At 35.7% G+C, this 18,494-nt stretch overlaps 1 pseudogene across 1 annotated transcript; it reads left to right on the forward strand.

Moving 5' to 3' along the window:
* The first annotated feature begins 8,061 nt into the window (after window positions 1-8,061).
* On the forward strand, window positions 8,062-9,983 carry LOC143563351 (eukaryotic translation initiation factor 5A-like; annotated as a pseudogene). Its single transcript, XR_013140651.1, has 5 exons — window positions 8,062-8,184; window positions 9,276-9,398; window positions 9,479-9,535; window positions 9,614-9,688; window positions 9,774-9,983. The product of XR_013140651.1 is annotated as a eukaryotic translation initiation factor 5A-like (transcript).
* The last annotated feature ends 8,511 nt before the right edge of the window (window positions 9,984-18,494 follow it).

Below are 18,494 nucleotides of genomic sequence, written 5' to 3' on the forward strand. Positions count from 1 at the left end.
TGAGAAGGGTGAAAAGGTATATTTGAAGGTATCACCCTGGAAAGGAGTGGTCAGATTTGGAAAGGCGGGGAAGTTAGCCCCGAGATATATTGGACCATTCGACATTATTGCAAAGATCGGTCCTGTAGCATACCGATTAGAACTGCCTGATGAACTAAGTGCAGTTCACAACGTGTTTCATGTGTCAAATTTAAAAAGATGTCTGTCGGATGAGACATCGGTGTTACCCTTAGAGGGTGTTCAAATAAGTGATAGGCTCAACTTCGTAGAGGAGCCCATCGAAATAGTGGACGGTAAGATCAAGCAACTTAGACACAATAAGATCTCGTTGGTCAAAGTTAGATGGAATTCGCAACGAGGCCCAGAATTTACTTGGGAACGAAAGGACGAATTTCGGAAGAAATACCCCCACCTATTTCCTCAAAAGGAAGTAGTTGACGTGTAAAATTTCGAGGACGAAATTTTTATAACGGGGGGAGAATGTAACGATTCCGGCAAATCCAGGTATACCCTAGCCGGTATATACTATTTACGTGTCATTTAAATATTGATTATATGAGTTATAGTACGTATATACGAGTATATATGATTCATAGTACGAATCATACTCGATTATATAGTGAATCGTATTGGAATTACAATTAACCAATGAACGATTATTGAAACCCGAACGAATCGGGAATTACATTATAGACGAAGTATATAATGTTTAGTGATATTTACGAAGTATTAATGCTTCGGGATAAGTAAATTATAGCACAGAAAAAGGATTTCGATTTAATGGTACGTCGGTACGCTAAACGAAACCTTTAACACCAAACCAAGCAAGAGACGATCAATCAAGCCGAAAAAGATGCGTAATTATTAATAATATGATGTTTTAATGTCATGGGTTAAGTTTTAAAGTTTTTAAATCAGTTTTATATAAATTTTATGTTAACCCGAAAAACAACCATTTTAGGCTCGTTTTAAGCCGAATTACGAGTTTAAACGAGAAACGAACTGAACCAGATTATCCACAACATTATCCGGATTACACAATCCAAATGTGTGGCTAATATTGAAGTTGTGGGACCCACCCCCCACACCACCATATGGCCGGCCACCCCCCACACCCCTTTTACACATTCCATTTTTTTTTCTTTCATCCAAACTCTCTCAAACTCTCTCAATCTTCAAACCTTCATCCAAGATTCATCCATTTTTCACCAAGATCTCAAGGTATATGCATGAATTGATGCTTGAATCTTGTTTTTAATTTCATAATTCTTGAGAAAAGGAGGTTTTCATGTGAAAAATGGGTGAAAACCCGAGATGAAACCGATTCTCGTATGATCAAGGGATGTATACAAGTTATACAAAGGATCTTGATCCAAGTAATTAGTTAAAAGTGTTTAGAATGAATTTTTACGGTTGAAATCTTGTCAAATGAATTTTCCATGTGAAAAACGGGTGAAAATCCGAGATGAAACCGACTCTTGCATGACCAAGAGATGTATACAAGTTATACAAGGGATCTTGGTCCAAGAAATGAGTAAAAAGAGTCGAGAACGGATTTTTACGGTCAAAATCGTTGTTTTGATGTTTTAACCGACACTAGGAAAGAAATGGCTTGATTGTGGGTATAACTTGCTTGGTGTGGTGTTGATGTGCTTGTAAGTGTTGTATCTAGCGGCTAGCAAAGGCTAGAAACCGAGATCCTTGCGATCTAAAGCTAGAAAACACAAAATAGTTCGGTTTTCGTGTGTTTATGAAATTTGGACAGATTTTCGTGTGCTTAGAGTCGGGTCACGAAATTTCACAGAGATGATCTACACATGAAAATATGAGATCTGTGAATTTTTGGTAATTTTTGGATAAAAGATGAATATTTGGTGAATTTAATGCTCGGTTTTGGCCAAAAATAGTGAAAAATAGCAAAACATGATGAAAAATTCCGGAAAATTTAAGATAAGCTTTTTATAACATATAAAAGTCACCCACAAAATTTGAGCTCAGTTGGAAAAGTCTAAGTAGGCTTTTCGGTGAAACGAGTTCTAGGGCTTTCTAGCTCGGTTTTGGGTGAAAATGGCTTGAAAAATAATTTTTAAATTCTGGAAAAATTCCAGGAAGTTATGAGGATGATAGAGATCATTCCAGAAAAATTTGGGATTTTTCTAAAGTGTTTTGGTATTTTTGACATATTTAGTGTTTTAATAAGATTTAAAAATAGATAAATAAATGTAAATATAGGAAAATAAATCTGGAAAAATTCCAGGAAGTTATGAGGATGACAGAGATCATCTCAGAAAAATTTGGGATTTTTCTAAAGTGTTTTGGTATTTTTGACATATTTAGTGTTTTAATAAGATTTAAAAATAGATAAATAAATGTAAATATAACAAAATAAATCTGGAAAAATTTTGTAAAATTTTCTTTCTGTCAAAATAAGTTTTGTGCAAAATTTCAAGACCCGAGACTAATCGGGTAATTATTTGTGCTAAAAAGAACATAAAAACAAGTTTTTAAAGCTTAAAACGTGTAAACCGGCAAAGTTCGCATAAGCGAGCTGACTGGTACACGAAAACTTTAAAAATGGACTATTTTCATAAATCTAAGTAAATTAAGTAAAAATAAATCATCCGAAAATAATTCGGATGATTTGGGTAATTTTACCCGATTTTACCGTTTCCGGCACCGAAATACCGGAAACGGGCCCCGCGGCCAAACGGGGTGTCAAACCGAACTATAATTTCATCACTTTAACTAAATTGACTGTCAAACTCTAAGCAATGTTACCATCTGAGTCCTTAGAAGTGTCGCGGGGTTAACGTTGTCCCCGGATCGAGTACAGTACTGGGTTAACAATGTCCCCAGATGTACCGATTAATACGAATTTAGTTTATGGGAATTATATAGTAACGACTAGATATTATATTACAGATCCAGGCACGTAGCTGTTCATTGTATTACCCACAGACTCACAAAAAGGTGAGTTTTCACGAGCCCCTTTTAATGAATTGTTTTAATTATATTTTCCCGGGGCGGAAAACATGTCTTATATAAAGTATTTAAGTACATACCGATCGTATGGAAATACTTGTACATTTATATATATATGGTCTGATGCACAGAATATATAAAATGTTTATCATGTGTTATTGTTCTGGGGTAACATAGTTCCAAGGGGTTATTATTGTTCTGGGGTAACATAGTTCCCAGGGGTTGTTATTGTTCTGGGGTAACATAGTTCCCAGGGGTTGTTATTGTTCTGGGGTAACATAGTTCCCAGGGGTATTTATTGTTCTGGGGTAACATAGTTCCCAGGGGTTATTATTGTTCTGGGGTAACATAGTTCCCAGGAAGTTAATGGAAATGTTTTGGGGTAACATAGTTCCCAGCATGATTATATTGTTAATAAATGATTATTAAAATGATTTGTCAGTGTTTATTTAAATTAGTGAAACTCACCAACTATTCGTAGTTGACCCGTTTTCTTTACATGTTTTCTAGGTATGCCCAAGTTTGAATGATTGATATGTGCTTAACTATCTGTGCTACCTGTTGGAAGCTTGCTGCTCTATGTTTTGTAATGAATTTATTAATGTCTTATCGGTAAAATATGTGTGTAACACCTAGACAGTAATGAAACTCGCAACAATGTAATATGTTATAAATTAATGTAGTGGTATTTTCCTTATAAGCAATGCTGTTGATATCAGATGTGTCTGTGGCATCCCGTGTACGTTTCCGCTGCGGTTACGGGGTGTTACAGGAATTCCTATAAACCTTACTGAGGTTTCATCTTATGGCAATAAAAAAACACTAATGCTGCCCATTTATTAAAAATAAACAAAGTTAATTATATGGGATGAGGCACCTATGACTCATAAACATGCGTTTGAAGCTCTGGACAGAACCTGAGAGACATGTTGGGTCAAAATGGTAACATGAATTGTGAAATACCATTTGGTGGAAAAGTTGTTGTTTTTTGTGGTGATTTTAGACAAACTCTTCCTGTTGTTCAAGGCGGCACAAGGCAAGAAATAGTTAGTGCATCTTTGTGTTCATCCTACATTTGGGATACTTTCAAACTACTTAAGCTAACAAAAACCATGAGGTTAATCGTTGGAAGTGACAAATCTAAAGTACAAGAAACAAAAGAGTTCGCAAAATAGTTTTTGGATCTAGGAGATGGAAAACTTGGTGGTCAAAATGATGGTGACATGACTTTTGATATTCCCGACGATGTTCATAATCCTATTTCACATTAATTAACCTTGTACCTCCTTCTATCCTCATAGACTTTGAAAATCCAGATTTCTTTAGTGAAAGAGCCTTAATTGCACCAACAAATGAGGTCATTGAGGAAGTTAATGATCGTTTGTTGTCCATGTTTCCAGGAGAAGAGAAAGAATACCTCAGCTCTGACAATATCTATCCAGATGAAAATGTTCGTGACATTCTTCAAGAATAATATGTACTCTCCTAATGTTTTAAGTGAATTAAAAATTTCTGGAATGCCAAATCATAAGTTAGTACTAATAGTTGGAGTACCGATCATGCTACTTAGAAATGCTGACCAAACAATGCTCTATGTAATGGAACAAGACTTCAGAAATTAGTTCTGACCTCAATGAAGTGTAAATGTTTTGTGCAAACGTTGCTTCTCTTATTTTAGGTTGAATACTTGTTGACGTTACATCTTTCCCATCTAATCTTGCATGTTTTCAAGCAATCCATTATGTAAGAACACCAATCTAGTTTTATGAAATTTGTTGTTCGTTTTATGTAGTGCAAGATGTCATCTCTGCATCTCCCTTGAGTTTTACAATCTGCCATTACGCACGAAAACAACATTAGAATGTCTAGTAGGAACATGAACGTAACTTTGTCTTCATCATATATTAATTTGGCAAGTATTTCACTTGGTGCAACATGTTGGCTTGGGTATATCTCTCTCCACTTTGACACACTCTTGTGGCAGTTTGGATAGTATGTTTGTGTTTCTATTTTATCCCATTCACAAGGTATTCCAAACAATCGCCTAATTGACTTTTTATCCACCTTAAGACTACCGGTTTGCACCTCTATAGTGAATGTTTTAGGATTGACGTTATTAACAACAAAATGTGCTAACTTAGCTGGTATCCCCTCGACATTAAATCTCAACATTCTTCCAAACCCCATCCTCTTCAAAGCCTTTTATTAATTATGTCTTTATTCCCTTATACACGTCCACAACTGCGATGGAGAAGACCTTGTCCTTATACCATTCCACTTCACTTTTTTTGTTTTTTTAGATTCTTCTGCTTTTCCTTTCATATTTACATCTCTTTTTGGTTTCTCCAGAAACCTTTTCCTTACCCAATCAAAGTTTACGTCTGTTAGATTAGAATAAGGTAAGTAACTTAAGTAGCATAATTAACTGAAACATATTTTTATTAAACAAACTAATCTACAAATTTTGTTTGTTATACATACCTTTCTTGATACCATCCCACTTAAAATTTATGTCTTTAGAAACTATAAAAGCCTTAGTATTTAAATCTTCTAAACTCTATGAACATATTTTTTAGTGATCCTAAAAACTTACCCGTTTATTTTTTTAGCCCCTTCTGGCTTTCACTCTCAACATCTTCAGAATCTGTTTTTTTTTTTTAAATATTATGAAATCATTATTAAAGTAACCATAATCAATTTTTAAGTAACGACTAAAGATTATATTACCTGAAAAATTATTTGCTTTCTCTTTATATTCTCGACCTTTTATCTTTTTCAGTTTTTCCCAACACATTTCCGCCATTCTGCATTTTCTTTGTTTTCCTTTTGTTGGAGACATTTCCATTACCTAATAATCACACTCATCACCATCTCTTTATTCATTTTCATCAAAAGGTTAAACCACTAACACATGTATTCTCATATTTAACCACAATTTAAAGTTTTTTAGTTTTTTACCTGTTAAGATATTTCCCCCTTTTTGTCTTCTTGATCCTTTCTCTTCACTTTTTTCCGATGTCGTGGTATCCCCTCGGTTGTTTCTTAATATCCTATTGGTTGGTGTCATTCTTTCATACAACTATTTGTCGTTGTCTTCTGAATATGATTGTCAAACAATTCAACAATTTTTCACGCCATATTATTATGCTCTTAACATATGTTTTACTATTAAGCGCAACTCATTTTCGTATTACTTGAGTAGAGGTTTTTGTGGCTCTTATCTTGCTTACTCCCTTTTTTTCCCGTTGATTCCAAAAAAATTGGATTTTCAATTGTTTCTAAATCCCTTTGTCTTTGAACCCGTATTATTCACATGTTAATCTCAATTGCATCTTCAAAACAAATATTCAATATAACATTTTTTTTATTCCTGGACAATTTGACTTACTCTTATATTTTTTATTAGAAATGCGAGGTTTTTTCTTCACGGTGCTATCCCATAAAATTAGATCTTCCAGTGACTTCCTACTTTCCCTTTTGGTGTTCTTTGAAACGCTTATGCTTCTTCTTTTAATCACAAAATACTTTTTGTGCAACCTCGTCCTACTCTTCTTCATCTTTTAAAACCTATAAATTTGTAAAACAATTTTTATCAACGCGGAATACATGAAACATAAAAAGAAAAATTATGACCAAAGAATAAAACATAAGTTTCCAGTAAGCATAATAACATTAGGACAATTTCTATAAACTAGGAATATATACAAAAAAACTAAAATAGACATATGTTTTTGTTGTCTTTTGTTAAACACCCACCTATTAAGATCAAAGAATAAACCCAACACTTCTAATAACACAAAGCCCTATTAAGATCAAAATAAAATCGAAACTAAAGTTTAAGATCAAAGAATAAAGTCTTTTAACATCAATAGAGAAGATATATTAAGATCAACATAATTAAGAATAACTTTTCAATAAGTCTATTGATAATAATCAAAATAAAGTACAATATTCAAAATCAATCAATAGAGATAAAACATAACTTTTCAAATTCCTAAACGCGATTAAAAACCCTTAACTCCCAAACGCCATTAAAAACACTAAATAAGTCAGGGCTTTTTCAGTACCCCTATAATTGATCTTGTACAGTAATAACATCTGATAAGTTAAAAAAATTCAAAAACCCTAAATTTCGATAACATATAGTAGAACCCTAGTTGTTGAAAACTATAATCGTATTATTTTGAACTTTTAAACCCTAACCCCAAAATGAACAAAAGATTATAGTGAAAACATACGATTATAGTGTAAAAATACAAAAATCAACAAACGATTATAGTGAAAACATACGATTATAGTGTAAACATACCGATAATCAGCTTCTCGTAGTTGAAAATCTTATCGTTTTTTTCCTCTCTCTTTTTACTTCGCCAAAGAAGATGAGCAACTTTGTTTGTTTTGAATTCGCTTGGTTTTTTGAAAATAAGAGGAACCTAGGGGGTGTTTGGTAGAGGGAATTGAGGGGTGAGAAATGGAATTGGAAAGAATTCTCTTGTTTGTTTATGAAAGAAAGAGGTGAGAAATGGAAATAAACCATTTCCATTTCTCTGATTTTGTTTCTCTACAAAAAGCGGAGAAATGGATTTCCAGTATTTCATTTCTCCCATTTTCCTCATTTTCCTTTCAAACTCTTTCTTTTCTCTCCGTGTATAGAACTCAGGAACACAGCGGGGGACAACAACAGGAAGCCATCAGGAAACAGGCAACAAAGCTTGTTTTTCCGGTGAATGGAAGCCATCAGTTTGTTTTTCCGGTGAATGGAAGCCATCAGGAAACAGGCAACAAAGCTTCGAGAACAAGTCGCCAGACAACAACAGGTAATTATTAATTTTAATTTTATTTAATTTTGCCCTAATTTCACGATTAATTGCTCACAACTGTTAATTTAGCCAAGATCTGATGTCAAAGTGATGATTTGTTATATTATATGTATGTGTAATTGCAATTAGGCTAACGCTGCTGCAGGATCAACTAACTTCTTAACCTAACCTAGAAGATTTATGTTACTGCTGGATTAAACAGCATCAATCAAAATATCTTGCTTATAATTTACTAGTTTAAACCTAACCTTGTAGAATCATGTCTGACGAAGACCATCAGTTTGAGTCAAAGGCCGATGCCGGAGCTTCAAAGACCTTCCCGTAGCAAGCCGGTACCATCAGGAAGAACGGTTACATCGTTATTAAGAATCGTGCTTGCAAGGTTTATATTATTATTATTATTATTGTAATTTCAGATCTGATATTATTGATGTTAATAGTACTTGTAATAATAATAATCTCTGATTTGTATGCTAGGTTTATGGATTTGTTAGTTTTTTGATTGTTTGAATAATTGATTTTATGTTTTTGATTTTGTTTGATAGGAGTTTGATTGTTTGGAGTATAAATTTTATGTTTTTGATCTAATTTGATAGGGTTTTGATTGATTGAAGAATAGTTAATTAGCTCTATTGTTGTAAATTATGTTCATTTGTTGATATGATTATTATGGACTTAGGGCTGGTAGTGAACCGAATCGAACTGAACAAAGTCTTGTTCGTGTTTGTTTGTTGAGCGAGTGAATAGTTTACGAGCAGCAAACAGAGTAATATATGGATTTGATAGGGTTAGTTGTTTGGAAATAAACTTTATATGTTACTGATTTAAAGTTACTGTTACAAAGTTTTGGATGAAGTTATGGATTTGATAATGTTTGTGATGAGATGTATTGCTCACAATCATGTTCGTTCGATGAGCTGATTATTTTGGTCTTATTTGGTAGGGGTCTGCACGAATTCGTTTAGTGCTAAAACTGAACTAAAAACCGAAACTTTTAGTTTTTGAAAACCATTTGGTTTTGATTTTTTTGGTTTTGCTATTTGAGCTTGAAACTTGTTGGGATGAGAAAGAAAATTGGCTTAAATTAATGAATTTGGGCCTAAATCATTTTGTTAATTATTAACTAAATGATTTATTTTACATTTGGGCTAAAATATTTGAGCTAAATATCAAATAAATTTTTGTAATTTAAAAGTAAAATTAAGAATCTATAAAGTTGGGCTGGTTCGGTTTTTACGAAAACATAAAACCAAACTGTTGGTGTTTGTTCCGGTTTTAGATAGGTTATTTTGATTTTATGCACACCTGTTTGGGATGATTTTGGTTTAGGGTTTTGATACACCTTTATTTTGGTTTAGGGTTTTGACCTTATAAAGATATTGAATTCGGAGATGAAAACAATTTAAAGTTATCATATGGTTTTCTTGTTTATATATGTTTCGTGTGCTAAACTTGTGTAAATATTTTTTGAAGGTTGTTGAAGTCTCGACTTCGAAGACTGGCAAGCACGGTCACGCTAAGTGTCACTTTGTTGCAATTGATATCTTCAATGGCAAGAAACTTGAAGATATTGTTCCATCTTCCCACAATTGTGATGTATGTTTTATACCCCTCATTTATTATTTTCATAGAATTTTCTTTCTTTTTCGCTTATGTGACTTTCTCGTTGTTTGTAGGTTCCACATGTTAACCGTACTGATTACCAGCTCATCGATATCTCTGAGGATGGATTTGTAAGCCCATTTTACTATTTTGAAGTTTTGTTGAGCGTTACTGTGCATATGTTGATATCTTATTTGGTGCTTGTTTAGGTGAGTTTGTTGACCGAAAGTGGTGGTACCAAGGATGACCTCAAGCTTCCAACCGATGACACTCTGCTTACACAGGTTAGTTGAAAACATTTGGTTTATGCGACTTCAATTATTTGTTATATATTCAAAATCACGACTAAATAAAACAAAAGATGTGCAGATTAAGGATGGTTTCAATGAAGGGAAGGATCTTGTTGTGACTGTTATGTCTGCCATGGGAGAAGAGCAGATCTGTGCTCTCAAGGATATTGGTCCCAAGTAAACATTTTTATTATGTTTCATATGACGGTTTCATGCAATTAAGGGCTGATTTAGAACCGTATGTTTGGATTATGGTGGTGGTTATTTGAAGAATGTTTGTTTAGGTTTCCGTTTATTTTTTTTACAATCTTTGCTTTGTTTCCGGTTTTTGTTATTGTGTTGAAGTCTTTTGACTTTTTAGCTATTGGGGAGATGTTATATGTACACTTCTACTTTTTATCATTTTGTTTTCTTGGTGCTCTATATTCTGCTGTTTGTTGACCCATCGTATTTATTTTAATAATATGGACTTAGGAACTTGTCCTTAGACCGACTGGCAGCCAGGTAATACAATGTATGTGGTTGTGTTGCCATAAGTTTAAGTCGGATGGCACATTGGAATGATACATAGACAGTCTTGTAGTTAACGAATAATCTAGACGGTATTTCTGGCGCCAAGAAGGTATGGAGGCTCGTGAAATCTATGAAAAGGTTAGTGATAAATTGAAAGCTTTACCAGGTATCACTACGAAAAAACGGTTCAAAGCAGCTCATTTGATTGGTAAAGATGTGGATCTAGGACGTTCTTTTCTTGCGTTGACAATAGAAGAGAAAATTGAGATGGTCGAGTTGTATACCGATGGTTCAATGGGATAGTTGTGTATGGTTGAAGTATGTTTTGTATGTGAATTGGTTTTAACTATGGTTGATGTTTTTTGCTTAAAAACTATGTTTTGTATGTGAATTGGTTTGATCAATGCATATTTTGGTTGGAATTTATGCATCTTTTTATATGTTTTTTATTTTTTAATAAATATTTGTTATGAAAAAAATACTTAGTGCTAATGATAAAGTTGATATAATTCTCTGTTTATTTTCTATGTACCAAACAAGAGAAATGATTCTCAGCTATATTTCTCTACTGAAATCTATGTACTACCAAACAGAACAGTCAATTCTCATTCTCCAGACCAATTTCATTTCTCTGCAATTCCATTTCTCTATTCCATTTCTCTACAATTTCATTCTCTGTACCAAACACCCCCCTAGAATAATGTAATGAGATGAAGGTTTCGCCTCCATGAATTGATGGGACATAAAGTACATTTTGTAAAATGACCGTATTACCCTTTTTTTTACCTTTATCATATTATTTATAATAACTTAAAATTCATTAAATACTCTTTCAATCTCAACCACTCATCCATCAAGATCAAGGGTTGATATAGGGTTTTAATGGTTTTTGCAACTAGAGTGAATTTTCATTTTAACCCTGCAATATATATTAAAACACAACCTATTTATGTAGTGTATTGTACCTTGGGCTAATTTTGTTGTACACGTGCTTTATGTATGGTAACATAACATATGCATTTGCGTATGTACTGTAAGGCCACGGTCCCGGTACCCCACTTTGGCGTTGGAATTACTAGGGATGGCAACGAAACCCGAACTCGATGGGAAAATCCGAAACCCGAGATAAATGGGACGGGTAATACCCGACCCATTAGGGTTTGGGACGGGTTTGGGATTTCTAATATACCCGATTACCCGACCCGATTACTCGATAACATAAACCCATTTACCCGATTATATACCCAATGTACCCGATATAGCTTATTATATTATATATATACTATATTCCAAATATATTATTTGTCGGAACTTGTTTATGTCAATTATTTGAGATATTTTATCTTTATAGTGACCATCTTTGTAATCGATTAGTTCTATTTTGTCAAAACCCGGTAGAAACCTAACGGGTTTTAAGCCGGGTATACCCGACGGGTATTTTATTAAAACCCGATAAGAAACCCGAAACCCGATGGTAAAACCCGAAACCAGACGGGTAATTACCCGATTAAAACCCGATGGGTTTGGGAGGGACTTTCATAACCGGGTATGGGTTTGGGAATACCTAAACCCGACCTATTGCCATCCCTAGGATTTACACATAAACACAGTTCTGAATATCAGAGTTAATAAAAGAACTTTCGCGGAATAAAAAAACTTCAAACATATATTACATAATCATTCAATTCTTTCCAAAATAACAAACTTTGTCTTAAAACATAACATAAATTAGTTTATTAAAAACATCATGACAAATCTCCTCTGGATGCCAGTCCCTTCAAATCATGCCATGTGTCTGCCTCTCAAGCCAACTGCTTCAATCTATTCACCTGCGTACATACTAAAAGTCAGCTATGTTGAGTGAGTTCTAGTTAATATATGCAACATACAATACATTCACATACTTCATATATATATACACACACACACACGTATCCGAAGATGCATATTGCATACTTAACCTGTCTACTTTTACTTTGTACATGCATACATACTTTCTTCCTTTCTTTCATACTTTCATTCTTTTAGCATGTACATTACATACATAACTATCTATTCGTTTTAAAGAGCATTTCGCCCTATAACCTTCGCAGATATTTATAAGGTCTGCAACCCTTTAACCTTCGCAAATATTATTAGGGTCTGAAACCCCTTAGGCATACCACCATACAACCATACATTATCTTCTTTATATTTATATTTAAGTTCCTTCACACATACGTAATCTTTTATATAACTATCACATATCATTCATACATCATTCATAAAACAACCACATATCATATACTTACCATTTAAGGTAAGTTTATTAACTAATGACATCGAGTATGCACACAGCCCCGAAAACATAATAAGGAATTGGGGCTAGAAACTTACCTGGATCCTATTTCTTTCTGAGTTTATATTAATGCCTCTCTTTAACTCGGCACGGATAATTGTATAACAATTAAATGTATCAATTATCTATCACTACCGATATCATATTTCTAGTTCAATATAACCCTCAACGAACGGGGGTCAAAGGGGCGGTAGCCCCTGGCTGGGGTTAAGCTTCCAGGTCAGCTTGGAAAAATTTTATTTCATTAACAGTCCTTTACTAAAAGTTCATTAGAAAACTCTAAGTCTGGGTTAATATAATCGAATTCTCAGTTCTAATCTGTAACATCCGGCCCCTCGCACCACCAATATTGTCCGCTCTACCCACAAAGAGCTCACGGATTTTTTTTTGGTTGCCCAGATAGAGACTTCCCAGGAGGTCACCCATCCTATTACTACTTCCACCTAAGCACGCTTAACCGTGGAGTTTTCATGTGCTCCACAACCAACTAAGCCCAAAACGCGTTGGTAATTGAAGAGGCAAGATATTTACTTATGAACCAAGGATACCTCTTGTCCACGGCCGATGTGGGATTTTCCTAAGAGTGGGACGATGTTGTGTTTGCCAAGGGTGTTACAAACAACCCCCCTTTGGACTCATTGCCCACGATGAGGTGTGTCACATGATCACGAACGGCACAAGAGTGGATCTGATACCACCTGTAACATCCGGCCCCTCGCACCACCAATATTGTCCGCTCTGCCCACGAAGAGTTCACGAATTTGTTTTTGGTTGCCCAGATGGAGACTTCCCAAGAGGTCACCCATCCTAGTACTACTTCCACCTAAGCACGCTTAACCATGGAGTTTTCATGTGCTCCACAGCCAACTAAGCCCAAAACGCGTTAGTAATTGAAGATGCAGGACATTTACTTGTGAACCAAGGATTTCTCTTGTCCACGACTGATGTGGGATTTGCCTAAGAGTGGGACGATGTTGTGTTTGCCAAGGGTGTTACATAATCGAATGAGCCTTCTATTTGAATGGCAAATTCTATTCGAACGACAAATTCTATTCGAATGGACCTTCTATTCGAATGGCAGATTCAATTCGAATGGACTTTCTATTCGAATGATAGATTCTATTTGAATGGAGTTTCTATTCGAATGAGCTTTCTATTCGAATGGACTTTCTATTTAATGGCAGATTCTATTCGAATGGACTTTCTATTCGAATGGGCTTTCTATTCGAATGGACTTTTTGTTCGAATGGGCTTTCTATTTGAATGGACTTTCTTTTCGAATCAAATCTTCTATTCGAATGGACCCTCCACTCGAATCAGATGGTATCTGAATCGTTTTCCCTCTTTCATCTCTTTTCTAGTAGAATGTTTTCCATTCAAATGCTTGCTTTTCATTCGAATATACCCACTGTAGGGTATTAACACCTTTATCATCATTATTACCTCGTATATTTACACTCGATCTCATTTTTCACTGTTGTATCATCTCCTAAACGTTTTCCTTTCTATCTTAAACCAAGATTTAGCTTACTTATCAATAAAGTTTACACCTTTATTTATTTCAAACTCGTTTAAGCTAGATCTAGGGTTATTATATGAACCGTACATACTAACGAGTCCATTAAGTTCACTTTTAACATCAAGTTTACATTTTTATGGTATAAAACTACCCGATTTTCCTTAGTACCATGTCTTAGGGCAAACCGTTCTTAAAAGCTAAACCTTTATACATAAAACATACCTCTTGACGTATTTTAAGCTACGGGTTAGTTTCACTTCTTTATTCAATAGAAGGTTCTCGGACAATACGTGGCCTACCACGACGTCCCGTACTACCTCCTTGTCCAACAACTTTCCTAGCTCCAGCCATTCGTATTCTATAAGGACACACATACGTCATCATTCAAGGAACTGTTTAGTACAAGGATAGTAAGGTTAAAAGGTAATAATAGTGTCCGGCTGTGATTAGCTGATCACGTTACTCTCTGTGTCCTATACACTTCCCTTATGAGTCAAATTGTGCTAGGTTCTACTTTTAAACTATTAATCAATCATTCAAACAATTCATATAATCATATACTCCTAACTCTAGCAATAAAGCTAACTTCCTTACACAGTCTTACATTACACATGAAATTAATCATACATATCACCTTTACTTAGCTTGCTTGAGTGATACATGGCTTTCTTGAACTGACATCTTCTTTCTTTTCTTACTTAAGTCTCATTCTCTGTTCGAGTCTGAGCATGTAGGATGCTTAATTCTCTCGAACCTATGACTGATACCAACTAGTAAGGACCCGGTCCCGGTGCCCCACTTTGCCGTTGGATTTACTCATAAACACAGTTTTAAATATCAGAGTTAATAAAAAAACTTTTGCTGAATAAAACTTCAAATATATTTTACATAATCATTCAATTCCTTCCAAAATAACAAACTTTGTCTTAAAAAATAACATAAATTAGTTTATTAAAAACATCATGACACATCTCTTCTGGATGCCAGTCCCTTCAAATCATGCCATGTGTCTGCCTCTCATGCCCACTGCTTCAATCTATTCACCTGCGTACATACTAAAAGTCAGCTATGTTGAGTGAGTTCTAGTTAATATATGCAACATACAATACATTCACATACTTCATATATATATACATATACATATATACACGTATCCGAAGATGCATATTGCATGCTTAACCTGTCTACTTTTACTTCATACATGCATACATACTTTCTTCATTTCTTTCGTACTTTCATTCTTTTTGCATGTACATTACATACATAACTATCTATTCGTTTTAAAGAGCATTTCTCCATATAACCTTCATAGATATTATTAGGGTCTGCAACCCTTTTACCTTCGGGAGCATTCGTTAGACCGAACGACATCACGAGGAACTCGTAGTGTCCATACCGCATCCGAAACGCTGTTTTAGGGATGTCTGCCTCTTTCACTTTCAGCTGATGATAGCCTGATCTAAGGACTATTCGTGAGAACCAACTCGAACCTTGTAGTTGATCAAACAAATCATCAATCCATGGCAACAGATATCTATTCTTCACCGTAAGCTTGTTCAACTCACGATAGTCTATGCACATTCTCATACTTCCATCCTTCTTCTTAACAAACAACAATGGTGCACCCCACGGGGAAATACTTGGTCTTATAAAACCTTTATCGAGGAGTTCTTGCAGTTGGGACATTAGTTCTTTCATCTCAGACGCCGCCAGGCGGTAAGGTGCTTTCGCGACGGGTTGTGCTTCTGGTATTATGTCTATATGGAATTCTACCTCGCTCCGGTGGCAACCCCTCAAGATCTTCAGGGAACACTTCTGGGTAGTCGCGCACAACAAGAACGTCTTTCACTTCTTTAGTCTCGACCTTAGCTTTGACAACATACGCCAGGTAGGTACCGCACCCTCGCCTTAACAAACCTCCGGCTCTTATAATGCCTTTTAGTCCTGAACTTTCTTTATCACCATAAACTGTCACCGTACCACCATATAAGGACTTTAACCTTATTAACCTACTCTACACACTATCTGAGGTTCGAACTCAGATAGCCAATCCATTCCCAAAACTACATCGAAACCTCCTAAGGCATAACGTACAGGGTAACAGGGAACTCGCGTTTCTCGAACTCTATCTAACAATCCTTAACCATTCTCATTATCCTAACCGTAGTTTCACTAGCGGTTTCTTCTGTAAAGGTTTCAGGCACTCAGCAAAATGTCATTATGGCTAACTTACTAAATTGTGTAGCTATGAAACTTCTATTCGCACCTGAATCAAACCATACATAAGTGAAAATACCGTTTACTAGAAACGTACCTGTCACAGCATCTGGGATCTGCTTGGAATGTTCCTAAGTCAACTTGTAGGCTCTGGTCTTTGGCCTTGATGGTTCAACATCTTTCTTTTCACTTCCTCCCGTTTCAGTACATTCCCTGACCCCGTGACCCGTCTTACCACATCGTAAAAATGTTGGTTTCTCACTGCACTCATGAGCATAGTGCACCACCTTTATGCACTTATAACAGACGTTTGTTCCAACTGTACACTCTCCTGCATGCGCCTTTCCACATTTGTGACAAATATCAGTTCCAACACCCCACTTGCACTCGCCACCGTGCATCTTCCCACACGTCTTGCACGACTTCTTTTCCCACACTTTATGTCTCTTATCATTAGGGTTCCACAATAAGTACCGGTTCATTTAGTAGAAACAACCCATTTCTTCTCTTTCTTCTCTTCCACCACCACCTCATCCACAGCCAGATCACCGTAAACCATCTCTGCGAGCTCGACAGCTGAGTCAAAAGTAGCAAGTTTACTTGCCCGAACTAAGGTGCAGATGTTCTGCAGTAGTCCCCTTATGTAACACTTGATTTGCTTGGCCTAGGTGTTCACCATGTAAGGCACCAACCAAGACATACGGTTAAATTCGGTAATGTATTCGCGGTGTGTCCTCTTCAAATTTAGAAACTTCATCTCAGCTCTATCTACCTATGCATCAACACAAAATAGCTTCATAACCAACTTCTTCAGGTCATCCCACCTCATCGCCTTAATCTCTTCTCGGGTCTTTCGCTGCTCCACAGTCTCCCACCAGTACATAGCATCTTCACCAAATGACTGAGTGGCATAACCCACTGCTTGGTCGGGACGACACTCGCTAATTCGAAAAACCTTGTCCATTGTGGTTATCCATTGGAGAGTAGCGATTACGTCTCCTAAACCAGTCAGCCTCGGCGGGTCGCAACCTTTGAACGACTTGTAGTTACACCCACCTCGGCCTCTCGTTCTCTCATCAAGTTTCACAGATCGAAATTCAATTGAGTCACCTCTGTCATCCTCATCACCCTTGTTGCCACTCTCTCCTACTCTCAGCGGTTCTTGTATGACTTCTAACGGACCCTTCTGGATTCAAGTTCTTCATGGCAGCAACTACTGCTTGTGCAATGGCGGCTTGAACTGCCGGATCAAGCTGATACCCTTTGTTGTTGCTTGGCCCTCGCAGAGTTCCACTTTTTTCTTCTCTGGAGTTAACAATTGGTTCTACAGAAGGTTCTCAGACAATACGTGGCCTACCACGATGTCCCGTACGACCTCCTTATCCAACAACTTTCCTAGCTCCAACCATTCGTATTCTATAATGAAACACAAACGTCATCATTCAAGGAACTGTTTAGTACGAGGATAGTAAGGCTAACATGTAATAACAGTGGCCAGCTCTGATTAGCTGATCATGTTACTCTTTGTGTCCTATACAATTCCCTTTATGAGACCAATTGTGCTAGGTTCTACTTTTAAACAATTAATCAATCATTCAAACAATTCATATAATCATATACTCCTATCTCTAGCAATTAAGCTAACTTCCTTACACAGTCTTACATTACACATGAAATTAATCATACATTTCACCTTTACTTAGCTTGCATGAGTGACACATGGTTTTCTTGAACTGACATCTTCTTTCTTTTCTTACTTAAGTCCCATTCTCTGTTCAAGTCTAAGCATGTAGGATGCTTAATTCTCTCGAACTTATGCTCTGATACCAACTTGTAAGGCCCCGGTCCCGGCGCCCCACTTTGACATTCCCAGCCCATTCCTATCGTATATCCATATAGATCATATAATTACACTAAAAATCACTGCATTTTCTCTCTTCTGTTTAATTAAATAATATATTTTATACCTTTATCATTATATTTTCTCTCTCTTCAACTCACAATCACTTTCAAAAAATATTAAAAAATTATACTGTATGTACAGTGAATCCCCAAATTTAACTTTCTCATATAACATTTTCTCTCTCATCTACTCATAACACTCATAACTATACCATATAATTTACAAATCTCCCTCATAATATTTTAGGGAACAAGTTGAGAATGCTCTTATAAATTAATAGAACGGTTACTTTTAAATTCTGTATCGTAAA

The sequence above is a fragment of the Bidens hawaiensis genome, unplaced genomic scaffold (assembly GCF_021521415.1).
Source record: "Bidens hawaiensis isolate Kalapana, Puna unplaced genomic scaffold, B.hawaiensis_p1.1 tig00021370_1, whole genome shotgun sequence".
Lineage (NCBI taxonomy): Eukaryota > Viridiplantae > Streptophyta > Magnoliopsida > Asterales > Asteraceae > Bidens > Bidens hawaiensis.